The sequence below is a fragment of the Euprymna scolopes genome, chromosome 16 (assembly GCF_053919585.1).
Source record: "Euprymna scolopes isolate OS-2025 chromosome 16, ASM5391958v1, whole genome shotgun sequence".
Classification (NCBI taxonomy): Eukaryota; Metazoa; Mollusca; class Cephalopoda; order Sepiida; family Sepiolidae; genus Euprymna; species Euprymna scolopes.
In genome coordinates this window covers 137,539,068-137,554,473 of record NC_136497.1, presented here as the reverse complement: position 1 = coordinate 137,554,473, position 15,406 = coordinate 137,539,068, and the positions used below count along the sequence as shown (strand labels likewise).

The 15,406-nt window shown below is 35.0% G+C and overlaps 1 long non-coding RNA gene across 2 annotated transcripts in view; it reads right to left on the bottom strand.

Annotated features, from left to right (window-relative positions):
• The window catches only part of LOC145296122 (uncharacterized), a 469,746-nt gene that overhangs the window by 133,350 nt on the left and 320,990 nt on the right, over window positions 1–15,406 (bottom strand). For both annotated transcript variants that reach the window (XR_013869969.1, XR_013869968.1), the window contains one exon: window positions 10,078–10,102. This is a non-coding gene — a long non-coding RNA (uncharacterized LOC145296122). The remainder of the gene's footprint in view (window positions 1–10,077; window positions 10,103–15,406) is intronic.

Genomic DNA, 15,406 nt, shown 5'->3' with positions numbered 1-15,406 from the left:
CTTACATTCATTAACCTGTATACTCGAGTGGCCTTCAGGCTTTGGTAAGTGGTGATTCCCTTGTAAAAAAAAATTGTAAATAATTATTTGTCATAATTAAATATTTGTTTAGAAATAAATAATTATTATTAGAACAGATTTAGAAAAGTTTCAATTTTCAAGCTATACTCCTATAATTTCTTTTTGTGTGTCGATATTCATATTAAAAACCCTTTTTTATATTTATTTAAAAAGAAAATACAACTTTGTTGTATATGGGTCGTTGAATTGCATTTATCTGCAAAAGATCTAGCTATTTTGCATACTCTTTTAAAAATTAATTCTAATTAATTTTCTATTAGTTTTTTTCGTTTTTTATGGGATGATCATCTTTAGTTAACTACTAGCAGTTTAGCCCAGCTTTGTTTGGGCCTTACGTACTGTTCAGAACTTGCCCTATATGTGAATACACTTTATGTAAGATTTCAAATGTTTAGACCAAAATGTGTGAGTAATTTCGTAGAGACCGCAGAGGTCAATGTTTTTTTTTTTTACTTTGACCCCAATTTTGACACCTTAACATTTATTATTTTGGTCTCAAATAAAAATACAAAGTTTTACCCATGTCCAAGTTACCTACATCTAAAATTTCAAATCTTTAGAATTTGGTAGAAGCTGCAAAGGTCAACTCTTTCAACTTTGACCTTTTGTCAGCCAAATTCTCGCCCCAAAACTGATTAAAATGCTTGCTGCATGTCTGAATACCCACTATGTATAAATTTCAAATGTTTAAATCCAAAATTGGCTTAGGAGTTTGCTAGACACTGCAAAGGTCAGATCTTTTGAACTTTGACCCCTTGGCAGCTCAAGTTTTTGATCCAAACCGATTAAAAAGCTTACCCTATGTTTGAATATCCTTTATGTAAAATTTCAAATGTTTAGACCAGAAATTGGCTGAGTAATTTGGTAGAGACCGCAGAGATCAATTTTTTAAAACTTTGACCTCAATTTTGACCCCTTAACATTTATTTTTTTGGGTTCAAGTCAAATTAAAAAGTTTGATCCATGTCCAAGTAACCGACATTTTTAATTACAAGTGTTTACACCTAAAATTGGCGAAGGAGTTTGGTAGAATTTTCTTAGGTCAAATCGTTGAACACTTGACAGCCAAATTTCCGGCCGAAAACCAATTAAAAAGATTTTCCCAAATCTCAATACTCCTCACATCAAATCTCGAGTCTCTAGACAGAAAATTGACAGAGTTACTTGGTAGAGAAATGTACACAGACACGCATAGACAGACATTTTCACTTTTATAGATATATAGATTACGTGTGATTATATTCATGCAGATATTCTACATGATTTATGCTTGCATAATATTTGCGTAAAAAGATTATAGTAAACACAAACCTCTTTCTATATATATTTATGTATGCGTATATATATTTGTTTAAAAAATTTTCTTACCAAACTCTTCTGTCAGTTTTTTATCTAGAGACACTAAACTTAATATATAGGGTATTCAAACCCATGCGAAACTTTATATTTGGGTTTTAGCAGGGAAAATCGGTACAAAAGTGGAAAATTTTTTTAAAATGGTGAAGGTTGAACGATGGCATTACAAATATGCATGCGTAACGTAATAGCTATCCGTTCATGTTTTAATTTTTAGCCTTGCAGCAAACATGACTTCATAGCTCAGGCATTAATGTCAAAGGAAAATGTAAATAGTAAGCTAAACGTTTTGGTTTCGGTTCTTGGTAGTGGTTCACGAGTCATTTTCCACCAATTTTCTCTCTCACTGCACCTTTCCATTTTAGCCTGCCATGCATTTTTCTTTCTTCCACCCACATGCTGGGGACAGCTGGCCTATACTTGTCCTCGACTTTACACATTCATTTTCTTTGGCATCAACTTTCTTTCTCTCCCAGGCACATTGTGCATTTCTCTCCTTTATTTCTTTTTCTTCTTTCACACACTTCCTAATTTACATATGCGCGTTTTTTGGCTGCTGCTAATCTTTTCACAAGCCAGCCATCCTCTGCTGCTGCTGAAATTTTCCCATGCACTAATATGCACTATGTTCTTGTTATGTTTGACTTTCATCTTTGTCACTAACTGTTATGTTTGCAGGTTGAACCAAATAATGTATAAGCAATACAAATGAAGACTCAACAAACAAAGGTAGATCAATAAGAAGTGCATTAGAAAAAGTATATCCACAATATATTTACATAATGGTTGTCAAGTAAGAGAGTCTTGGCTGGAGAACATATCTGCTCTCGGCTCGGCCTTCGGTGGCTTCTGGTAAACACACACTCAGACTAACCGAGTCTTGTTATTTATGTGTAATATTATCCACATATGTAAATGAGTGGGTGCCACCACAACACCCTCCTCCCAAGATTTAAAGTCACACAGATTTCAATATCTTTTTCTCTTGGGATTTAACATTAATGGTTCATAAAACTTTCTTTTTCTACCTTATCTTCGGGGCTCAGGTGTATATTGAGGCGGTTCCAAATTAAAGGATTCGTATATGGTCCATGGTTTCCTCCTCTACGACTGTTGTTGTATAATCACCATCTTGAATGTGGCATTTTTTTTTATTTGGTTCAGGTGCCTTTTATGTATATTTTGTGGACCTTTAATCATGTATGTACAATCACCAATGCGTTTATCCACTACTCCACATTCCCAGTAAGAAGTGTTATTCCTGTAGCACTTGAAATATACTCCATCTCCCGAGTTATATTTCTTTCTTATCATGTGTGTAGTGTTTCAGACAATTGCCTGTCTTGGCAATAATTTATCAAACGCCGATTTCACCTTTCTGGCAAACATTAAATCAGGGATAAATAAAGACCTGGTCAGAGATAGGTTAGTTTGGAAGCTGTCCAACACACGCCAGAATATTAAACATACGTTAAACCGATGATGATGATAATGATGTTGATGTGCTCACAAAAATATCAGGTGCTATTGTAAATCAATAAAGAATAATCCGACAAGAAGTCGTTGATGAATAAACAAAATGGCTGCCAGTTGACAGATGTTGTTCTGATGTTATTTGCAAAATCATAAAATCGATTGAGGAAGAGAATCGTTTGAAGAAATTGATTTGATCATTAAGAAATTTTATTGGACTTGTAACGCAATAACATTTCAAAGAGAAACTGCAGCTGTTAGAAATGGCTTGGCGTTTGCTTTGGCTGTTTGGTTTGAAGACATAACACTTTTGGTATTTTTTTTTTACTACTGGAAGAAAGAAAATAGGGTTTATCAGTAGACAATGGGATCGGAAGGTAGGCAAAAGAAACTTGACATTGGGTTGTTGGTCAAGTTTGAATTCAGTTTGTTCCACGGAAACACTTTCACTTAGGGATGTTGGAAACCTTTTGTAAATATCCGATAAGTTTTTATGAAGAATTCTAACCAGAAAGATACCAGGAAAACAAATTCTAACAATAATAATCTGTTTTATGCAAAATAAGTGAATGATGATGCTCCTCAGTAGCAACAACATCACCACCATCTACCAACATCATCATCACCATCTACCAACATCATCATCACCATCGGCATCATCGTCACCACCATTACCACCATCGTCACCAACATCATCGTCATCACACGCACCATGTATGATATTTCTTTCTTTTATTTTTATCATTCTTGAGGTCCTGACATTTATTTTTTCATTCTCGACCATATTAGAACCATATTGGAACCATATTAGAAACATACTGGAACCATATTAGAAACATACTGGAACCATATTAGAACCATATTGGAAACATATTGGAACCATATTGGAAACATATTAGAACCATATTGGAAACATATTAGAAACATATTAGAAACATATTAGAAACATATTAGAAACATATTGGAACCATATTAGAAACATACTGGAACCATATTAGAACCATATTAGAAACATATTAGAACCATATTGGAAACATATTAGAACCATATTGGAAACATATTAGAAACATATTAGAAACATATTAGAACCATATTGGAAACATATTAGAACCATATTGGAAACATATTGGAACCATATTCATTGATTAAAATCAATGATGATTAATCTTTAAAGGATGGAGTGTTTTTTCAGTTTTTTTTCTTTTCTTTTTTTCATTTGGCCAGTTGCTTCTACCGCAACCGACATGATATTTATTTTTGTAAAAACCATGTTGATTGGAAGCCATTCTTCTCGTTTTCATATTTAGTTATTTCTTCACGTTTGGCTCTCTTGACGCCAAAGTCATTCAGGACGGTTACATCAAAATGAGAACAGTCCTTTCAGATGACAATGTCTCATTCGATGGTCTTTTATGAATCAAACTGAATTTATGTCTTTACTAGCCGAGATGCCCGACGTTGCCCGGGTTTGTAGGTATGTGGAGCAAAAAAAAAAAAAAAGTGGTAGTAGGCAGGCAGGCAGGCTCAAACCCATACCGCAAAGGAGGTTGGTTGGTTGGTTGTTTTTGTTTTACGGCATATCAACCCCTTTCGGGTTATTTAATGCCGAATCCAAAGATTTTGAAGAAAAATTTTTTTAATAGAATATATTTGTTGTTTTCACGTCGGTTTCTATTTAACCTATAGTTGGGACCCTAACAGGTACTACCACTCCGGGTCAGAGTGGACCTGGGAGCAATGGTAATTAAAGGATGGCTCCACACTCCCCGAAGCCAACAAGCTGGGGCCTCACCAATGGATATAGTTTAAGGTCATATCCAGGACCTGCAAAAGAGGAAAAGAATGTGAAAAAAAAAGTGACGTGTTTGCTGTTGCATCCATCGCCAAAGCGGAAGTGACATAGGTTTAAATTAAGGTTAGGCAACCAAAAAGAGGGTATGACTTTCGAAAATATCGGCAAAAAAAAAGTGCTCCCTCCCTATAAAAAAGTGCCCAGTTGAGGGTGAAGGAATTAATATTTTTAGCCAATTTTTCAATTTTTCTTTATGTAAGCAGCAGAATCGATCACAATAAAAAAAAGTGTCCATTCTAATAGCAATCCTAAGTGGAAAATTTGCATAAAAAAATTCTAATGTAAGATGCAGAAACGAAGGAAGGAAAGTTTGTTGCAATGGTGGTAGAAAGAGGTTTTTCTGTGAATTTGGGGTCGATATTTATTTGCTGCCTACCTCAGCAAAATGTGGCACAAGGCCTGGAAAATGGGAACCCCGCAGACTCCCCTAAAGGAGGGGCACTCCTGCAATTTAAAAAATTGCCTGAGTAACTCCGTCGGCATTCCCCGGTCGGGGCGCCTCAGGCAGCAAGCAATAAACTTGCCCCACCGGAAAGCCCGGTGGCAAGACCTGGGAGGGTGGACCTCCTAGGTATTATCCAGGCGGTGTACCTCAGTCCAGCAGGTGCTGGAACGGTTCCTGGCCCCTCACCTGTTGGGCTGAGTGTCAAGTGACGAATCCTTGACATGTACTACCCCGTCTCCATGCAGCTGAAGCCGCTAGGAGACATCCCATCAGCATGGAACACTAATGGGGTATGATCCCACACAGTCGGACGATTCTATTTATTAACGATGCTGCTAAGAACTGACGAATCAAATTAATTCACGTTCTGCTACAAACCAATCAGAAACCAGAATTGCTTCATAAATATTAAACCTTTTTTGTAGCAATTTCACATGTTCTTTTCCCGGGTTTCGACACGATAAGAATATTTAGTTCTGTGGAACTGTCTACTACAAACAAGTCACCTACCAGGACTTGTGTGTAACAGCGAACCATCTGAAACTCAAAATGGCTTACACTTCTAGATTTTACAAAGATGAAACAGATTGAAACTCAGTCGAGCATGTTCCATGGAAATAATGATAGTGTAGTGAAAATCTATGAACAGAGTGGACCTGGGAGCAATGGCAATTAAAGGGTGGCTCCACACTCCTCAGAGCCCGCAAGCTGGGGCCTCACCATCGGATATAGTTTAAGGTCTTATCCAGGACCATCAGTGCAGGGAGTTCCGATTACCAGTGATTGGAAGAATTGAACCCGGTAACGAAACCATCTTGACTCCATTAGCAAGGAACAAACCGCAAGAATTTAAGTCAAAATTTAAACATTTATTTTTAAATATCGATACGTCCATCCAGAGTGATCTAATGATCCTAACATTATGATCTGCGCATGCAAGCTTATGAGAACGACTTTATTTCAACTTTAAAAGTGCTCAACAATAAGAGCTGAGTTCTTAAAGGGACTGACATAATTATGACTATAATAATTTTTAGATACCTACAGACATTAGTGTTTCATCCTTTCGGAAATCATCAGTACAGGGAGTTACGATATTTATTTATGGTAAAAATATGTTTATTCAATTCTATTTCACTCTTTATTCATACCAATCCTTTTCTCTATGAAGCTCGATGTATGTTAAATATAACTACAGAGCATATGCAAAAAGAAAAAAAAATGACAAAAAAAATCTATATTTCAAATTACAAGATGTTGCTCATCTTACCGGTTATTTCTTTCAGCATGTTATGTTTAATTCTTGACATCACCTGTTTCGTAGCCCAGAAACAATCAAATAATTATATTGTCAATTTTTTAAAAATATTTTCCGCTCCAAGTTATAAGAATAAGAACTTATTAACGTTAAAAAGAAAAGAAAAATAGAATTTGGGCATGATTACATAAATCTGAAGTGTAGTTGCATTGTTTTAATGATATTTACCTCCTCTTTGATTATATATATATATATATATATATATAAAAGAAAGCCTTAACTAAATTTTGTTTTGCAGCTATCCTGTTTTAAATCTTTGAAACAGCTACATGGTAAGCAGCTGAGGATTCCCGTTTTCTATTTTAAAAGTTTTCTTTTTTTTTATTTTCATCCTTATTTGGTCCTTGCTAATGGAGTCGGTTCGAATCTGTCGACTGGTGTTAATCCTGACACCCTGCACTGATGATTCCCGAAAAGATAAAAACTAGTATCTACAGATATTTAAGAATTATTATAGCAAATAATTATATGTGTAAGCATTACAATTAAAAATATCTGAAAATTCATAAAAATTAAATTTGGTAATATTTTATTTTACTCTTACCACAAAAAAAAAAATATTTCAAATGGTATCTTGGAATTTTTTAGATAAGGAATCATATTCTGTTCTCATCTTATATGTTATTTTCATAGCATTTCCATCCATGTAACCTTCGACCTTCTTCAGGCGTGTCTTAGAAATCTGTACAGAATTTCAAACAATACCCTTTATTTAATTCACTGAGGTAGGTTTTCCTCGTTCTGTCAACCATATCCTGGTAGAAGTCTTAAGTAACTCTTATTTGTATTCTTAGTATCGCCTGTACTGAGGATTGAACCTTACACCACTAGAAGACCGTCACTTAGAACTAATCATTGCTTAACACTTACATCCGTTGCACCAGTGGTACTTGCAGACAAAAATTTTTTTTTTTTTACGGATTTCTCAAATTCATCAAAATCTGAAGAAGGTTGGAGATTACATCGGCTGAAACGTTGTCAAAATAACATCCAAGATGAGAGTAGTAGTTCAAAAACTTCAAATTATTAATCCTCATCTCAAAAATTGAGAAAAATAATCCCACGAGTATATAAGTTGTTCAGTTGAAAACAGGAAATGAAAGTCGGGGTCAATTACCTGAATTTGAGACTAGTTTTTACTCGGTTATGACTGATTTTTTTTTTTAATTGAAGAATTTATTTTAACTTCTGATTCTTCACACACACACACACACACACACACACACACACACACACACACAAAAGCCATTAAGAAAAAAAACTATATGACATCTTTATTTCTCTTGTGGTGGTGGTGGTGGTGGGGGGGAAAGAGCCCCCTTTTCTAATTCAAAATTAAATATTTTTTAAGAATCCATACATGAAATTCTGCTAAAAATTTGTTTCCATTTGAGATTATAACATAATTATGACCATATGTGGTTTCCAACGTCGGAGAGTTTCACATAATTTTTGCATTAATTTTAATTAGCGTTTATTTTTAAATCGAGAGAATCTGAATAAGAGCAAAAATGTGTCAGAGCTATTAGTAACCAGAACCAGTTGAGAAAAAGAAAAAGACATTTTCAATTTGAGAAAAAATTACAGCAGTTTTAAGTTGAGAGGATTCAAATGAGTTTATTTGAAATCCATGTTAATAAATGGAGGTTTCAGGAAAGGAGAAAAAAAAAAAAAAAAAAAAAGCATGTCCAACTCTATACCAGAAAATTATGTCCTGATCACGTTGGTGTCACTAATGTAGAATAAAAGGTACAGCAGTTTTACAAAATGGCTGTTAAGATAAAAGTTATTTTTAAAAAAAATTTTTTATAAGAGAATCACCACGTATCAAGGCCCAGAGGCCACTCGAGGATAAGGGTTAAAGAGTGTACATTGGTCAAAAGGGCAAGTTCATAGTAATCGTTAGAAGTGTAAATTTGGTAAAATTGGATTACTTAAGTGGAACGGCTCATCAAGAACTTGTTCACATTGAACTTGAAGACGGCCATATTGTAATCAGCTGGAAAGCAGATAAACGGAGGAGAGTTCCACAGGTGTGCAGTTCTAAGAAAGAAGCTTTGTTCATGGAATCTACGTTTGTTAATAATTTTGTAAATAAAGAGGAATTTCGGGAAAGAAGAAAACAGAGTAAAAAAAAAAAAAAGAAAAAGTGCATCTGTTTCTATATCAGAAGATTTTGTGTTCCGTTCACGTCGGGGTCACCAATGTAGAGTAAAAGATATTTAGTCAAAAAGTAAATATTTGTCAGTCTATTCTACCACTATAAATAAAAAAACAAACAAACAACCACATACCACTGCAAATAATTTACACATAAGAATTTGTAGCAGTCACAAAGACCTATTTTCTCTTGTGAATCAATGCCCCCCCCCCCCGCACCGTGAGTTGTTCGACCACGCACTGACCAATCAGCTAACCGGGCGCATTGATTCATCAGTCTCCTGTTGATAGCAGTTGTCTCCAAGTAGAGACCGTCGATGCTAATTAGAGTTGTCCTCTGGACAGGGGATGAGAGAGGAGAGGTGTTGCTTGGCTGGAAGTCAGGCCCTGACTGATGACTGCAGTTAGTCATCACTAGGGCTATGACAACAGCATATTCTTTTCATTGTTTTGACTCTCGAGTATATATCTGACACAGACACAATTAATCAACTGAGAACCATATCATTCTACATAAAAAACATAAGATATCAATGGATATATACCTGAGAATCAAAACAAGGAAAAGAATATGCTGTTGTCATAGCCCTACTGATGACTAACTGTAGTTCCAAAAAGTAGTTTTTTAAAGGACCGATGAATCAATGCGCCCTGTTAGCTGATTGGCCAATGTGTGGCCGAACAGCTCAGAGGGGAAGGGGCATTCATTTACAAGAGAAAATAGGTTTTCTGACTGCTACAAATCTACTCTAAATAATCTTTCTTAGAATCAAATGACCTAACACGTTCAATATGCCGTTACATAAACAGCCAATGATATACATGATCTGATGCAACAATGGCTTCAAAGAAATCACGTTTCATTTTGGTTGGAAGATTCGACTTGCAAAATTGCTTTCATCTTGTCCTTGCTGATTCACTGTCGACATTTTGTTTGTAAAATTCATTTGAAAAAAAAAAAAAAAAAAAAAAACCCTTCTCGACGTACGTATCCCTGGCAAACCCGTTTAGCAACAAAATACCCCCACCCCACCTATTCACGGTAGACATCCCTAGATCCCGACAAGCCTTCTATTCTGATAGCTTCTTTTCTCGGACACCTAAACTCTGGAATTCCCTTCCTGTTACCTGTTTCCCTGACTGTACTGAAATACAGAATTTTAAATATAATGTAAACTGACATCTTCCTCTTCTCCTCTAATAATGATTCCAAATAGTAGCAACTTATGTTCAAGAGGCAATATACCTTGTCTAGAATGAACATGACTAAAAAACAACAACTTATTTTTAGAGTGGCAAAACAACATTTGATAATGATCCCAAATAGTAGCAACTTACGTTCAAGTGGCAAAACAACATTTTTCATAGAACACAAAAATATATAAAACTTACCGGATTTTTTAAAAAAATGATGTATCTGTTAAATAAAAAGAAACAAATAACCATTACACTATGTACATAAAAAAAAAAAACAACAACAAAAAATTATAGATAATTTTTAGAAAACAATACCAATACAAAGCCATCCAAAACTACCGTATACTTCGAGATATATATATATATATATATATATATATATATATATATATATATATATATATATATATATATATATATATATATATATATCGCTTCTTTCGGCGTATAAGGCGATCGTCAGATAAGACGAGGTACAAAATTGGAACAAATTTTGATAAATTTATCATATATCGGTTGTATAAGACGACGGCTAAATCACAAAACCATGTTTGTTTAGCCGAGGCTAAAGGTTGCAAACACTCAGTATCTTATGAAAATTTGGTTTTTAAAGATGATTTTTTTAACTTCAAGGGTCGTCTTAAACGCTGAAATATACGGTAAAATGAAAATGAGGTTTGTTTATTTTTTTTTATTATTATTAAAAAAATAATTTTCGTTTAGGAATTGGTATTAAAGGTCTTGGAAGCATAAAGAATTAAATTTTTTTTTTTTTTTACATAGGACTCACCACTTATCAAGGCCAAGAGGCCACTCGGGGATAAGGGTTAAAGAGTGTACAGTAGAAATTGGACAATATAGTAATCATTAGTGATGGAAATTCGGTAAATTTTGTTAACTTACATGGAACGGCTCATCAAAAAACTTGTTTACGTTAGACTTGAAGACAACCATATTGTAGTCAGCTGGAAAGCAGGCAAACGGAAGACAATTCCATAGGCGTGCACGCGTGCAGTTCTAAGAAAGAAGCTTTGTTCATGGAATCTACATTTAGGTTTAGGCACAGATAAAGAGTGTAGGAAATTATTGATAGTGGTTTCTGCTAGACGAGTGTTTCTTGTGAAAGTTTGGCGAGGGGTGACCATGAAAAATATGATTCAATTTCTTTCTTTTCTTAAAGGTGAAATATTTCTGATATATTTCAGACCGTAACAAGTTCATCTTCAGAAAGCGAAAGAATTCTATTTCCGGTTTTCTTTTTTCTCCTTGCAAGTAAAATCCTCGTGTTATTAAATCCAACGCGTGCTGTTATAGGTGTATCAGAATTTGGGGGGAATTTTTGACACCCCTAACACGAAACTGCGAATAAAATATTAAAAAAAAAAAAAACTCGTAGTCTTCCTTTTTTTTAATAAAATATTTTGCATTTTAACCTGTTATAAAAACAGGTTTATCTGTTTAATCAATGCTTTTAATTTTTTATAATTTCAAATCTTAGACGCCTCGAATGTCATTTAATGTAGGGTTCGTATAGCATGATATTTTAGAAAAAAATTCCCCTCTTCAGACGCGGGTTTCAAATTCAAAAATGGCTAATCTACTTTTGAACCCCCCCCCCCAATAACTTGCAACAAATGAATGAAACTGTTTTACATAGATGACGTGGCTGATGTTTGGACCAAGGTTGGTGATGAATGGTCAAGCGATGTTGTCTCTAGTCTGTGTACACACACACACACACACACACACACACACACACACACACACACACACACACACACACACACACACACAAAACAGTGACAAACAAACTCGATAACAAACATAACCCCCTTAAGAAATTAATGTAGTTTGTTTAAAGCATTGTCTAGCGTTTATATAAAGGAAATTTAGAGAGGGCAATGAAATGCAGAGGCGTAATAGGCTGACCAAAACTGAAGCATTAAGACGTAACGGTAGAATAAGCTAACAATATATATGTATTTTAAAAATATAATTTACACTTGCATTGTGTTCTTATTTGCATCAGTATGGAAGTTCATATTGTATAATATTTCGGGGAAAATATACCTTCATCAGATATGTGTTTAACTTTAGTTCAAACGTGTATACAAGGATTATGTTAAGCATGAGAAATTGAAATAATCGTGAAATTTTATTTTGTTTTAAAATCTATTATCATTCTTTAAACTTAAATGTATTGTATGGTATTTCAGGAAGATCTTTCTTCTTTTTCTTTGTGCTAATATTCAATAATAAAAAAAAGAAAGCAGTATTGTCTAGACCATTCTGATGAAGGCTTTGCTATCAGTCGAAAATTAGATATTTTAAATAAATAAATATTTATTTCAAAATAAAAATACTGCACGAATCTGATCCTTTAACCGTCATGTTTTGAATTTCGTTTTTACAGTGCTACTAAGCAGTGGATTTTTTTTTTTTTTACATAGGAGTCACCACAGAGGCCACTCGAGGATAAGGGTTAATGGGTATACATTAGTCATTGTGATTATAGCGTAGTAAACATAAGTGGGAATTTTGTAAATTGGATTACTTAGGGGGACGGTTCATGCTAGACTTGAAGACAATCAGATTGAAGTCAGCTGGAAAGCAGACAAACGGAAGAATTCCACAGGCGTGCAGTTCTAAGAATGAAGCCTTGTTCATGGAATCTACGTTTAGGTTTAGGCACAGTTAAAGAGTGTGGGAAATTGTTGATAGTGGTTTTGGCTAGACGAGTGATTTTTGTGAAAGTCTGGCAAGGGGGGCGGGCATGGATTAAAGCTCAGACGAGCACTTTCATAAAAATAACGATAAAACAGAGACAGGCTCGCAACGTCTCTTCTGTGGGAAAGAGGTTGCAGGGAAGAGAAAAGAGCATCCCCTACCTAAGCTATGAAGTCTATTTTGTACTCTGTCAAGACAGGATAAGCTGCTTCTAGCAGCTCCTGCCCAGATATGTCAGTAGTACTCCATCTGGCTTTTATTTAGGTAGAGAATTGAATCAGGAGTGAGATATGTACTGGAGCGGTAGAAGGATCCCATCATCCATTTTAATACATGTGTGCGCGTTTGAGTGCAAACTCTGAACTGGACAATACAATCTCTATCTTTGAGAACTAGAGACTGCATCAAAGCACCATCATGGCTAGTAAGAAAACAAACAAACAAACAAAAAAAGTATTGTCTAAGCCATCCTGATGAAAATAAAAATTGAATAAATTACAGTATTTATTGAGCCATCATAAATTCAAACAAGAAAAATCCTTAACTCATGGATTTTCACAGTTAGGCTCTTTTCATCAGAGGATAAACAGTACTAAAAAAAAAAAAAAAAAAAAAAAAAAAAGAGGCAAGAAAAACCCGTAGTTACAAACAAACAAAATAAATAAATAAAAATCTGGGTCAGCATCTTTTCCATTTTAACAAAAGCGTTTATTACTGTTCTTCTCCTGTCTCAATACCACTTAAAAAAAAAAGTCCCTCGCCTTTGCCTGGTGTACACTTTTCTTCTCCGACCTCATGCCAGTCGTAGCCGACCATTTCTGATCTGCAACTTTACACGTCCATTTACATATATCGAAACAGTTGTAGACAAACAGTTCTTTTTAACAGATGTAAATTACACAACACATACCTGAATTATTTACGAACATTTATTTTCATGATCCAGCCGGCATCTTCAGAGATTACACGTTTTTACATCTTGGCTGCTTGAGAGGACGCCCCCCCCCCTCGCGTCATGGAGAGACCAACTCCCCTTTTTGAGTTGTCCGTTCTCTCTAATGTCTAGCTAATGACTGCTAGAATCTCCCCAAATCTACATTTCATTACGTGTCTCATTACGTGTCTCAGACCAACAGCTGATGTAACCCCAATCTAGTTATTTGTTTATGCGAACCAAAAATCATGTTTACATCTATTTTCTATTTTCACATTCCTTTTGCAATATTATTATATGTCAATCATTTTTTCCCAATTTCATTGTTTATTTTTCTAATCATAATAATTGATCCAGCGACCCGCCATCACTCGAATCAATTAATAACAATAATAATAGTAATAATAATGTTTTGACCCTTGGTCCTGCTTGTCACAATTAACACAGATACTACACTATGATCACAGCCCAAAGGGGTCACAACATTACACGAAGACGGTTGATGTGCTTATGGAGTATAAATTTAATTTCTTTATTTCCATTCTTTTATTTTATTGAAAATTTTTTTTTTTTTTTTAAATATATTTTCAAATTTATGCTAATTTGTGATACGGGGTTTTCTTGACTTTTTTTTTTGTAGTACTGTTTATCCTCTGATGAAAAGAGCCTATCTGTGAAAATCCATGAGTTAAAGATTTTTCTTGTTTGAATTTATGATGGCTCAATAAATACTGTAATTTATTCAATTTTTATTTTCATCATCATTTTTTCTGGTTTGTTAAATTACTCTATTAGTATATTGAGCTTCCTTGTACCTTGATAGATTCTAATAATCCTAGTAATATTTATTAATGATCGTCTTATATTCCTATTCTTCAAATCCTGTACTTCGTGTAGCAAGCCAAGGTGTTCTTATATTTTTGCTTGTATCTCAGTTCTTGACGTCCAATACTTTTTACGACAGAAAAGGCTGAAAAAGCTACAGAAACTGCTATAATATTTTCTGATAATATTTATCTTTGTAATGTTATATGATGATTGCAACGTCTTGTCAGACGAGTGCCACTCCCGCAGACATTTAAAATCCATGAGCCCAAATGCCCGAGGGAGTATCTATACAAAGATGATGTTACAGAGTCTTAGCTTTGTACGACAGCTAAGTCTCTCTCTCGGTTCAAAATGTTGAGATGCAGCAACAAGCAAGAGCAAGATATCCAGCAACAAATTAAACTGCAAACCAGCTTAATGCGGGAACTGGTCTCCCACTTTATGGTTTTTTAAATCAGAGATTTGCTTCTCCTAGAAAGGTTGCCTTCACCACGGCTTACGGGAGCCCTCTCCACCCCAATACACATATACACACACACACACACACACACACAAATATACACAGTGCTAGTTGACCGTTGACCCAGAAAAAGAGTTCATTCGCCCTTTGGAAGGTCTTGTTTTTAATCCTCCAGGGAGACTAGCCTCCCTCCTCACCAAACAAGTCTGATGGGGGAACCAGTTTAGTCGCCAGTGACCCGGCCATGAGGCAGGTAGTACTGGGTTACATGATACCAGTAGCATATGACATGACCTGACACACAATGTTATATACATATATACATATATATATATATATATATATATATATAAAGCTGAAGGTCTGTGTGTGTGTCTGGCATCTGGAGATCACTACAGTGAAGAGGTGGGATGTTACTGCTTGTCGGGCTGATCGAGGGCATGTACGTTAAGGAGACATAAGTACAGCAAATTCGTCAACGCATATGCAATTGAATGACTTGTAACTCAAGCACAGGAATGCAACATGCAGTGATGCGAGAGGGGTTGGAGTTTGGTAGACCGTGAGACCTATTA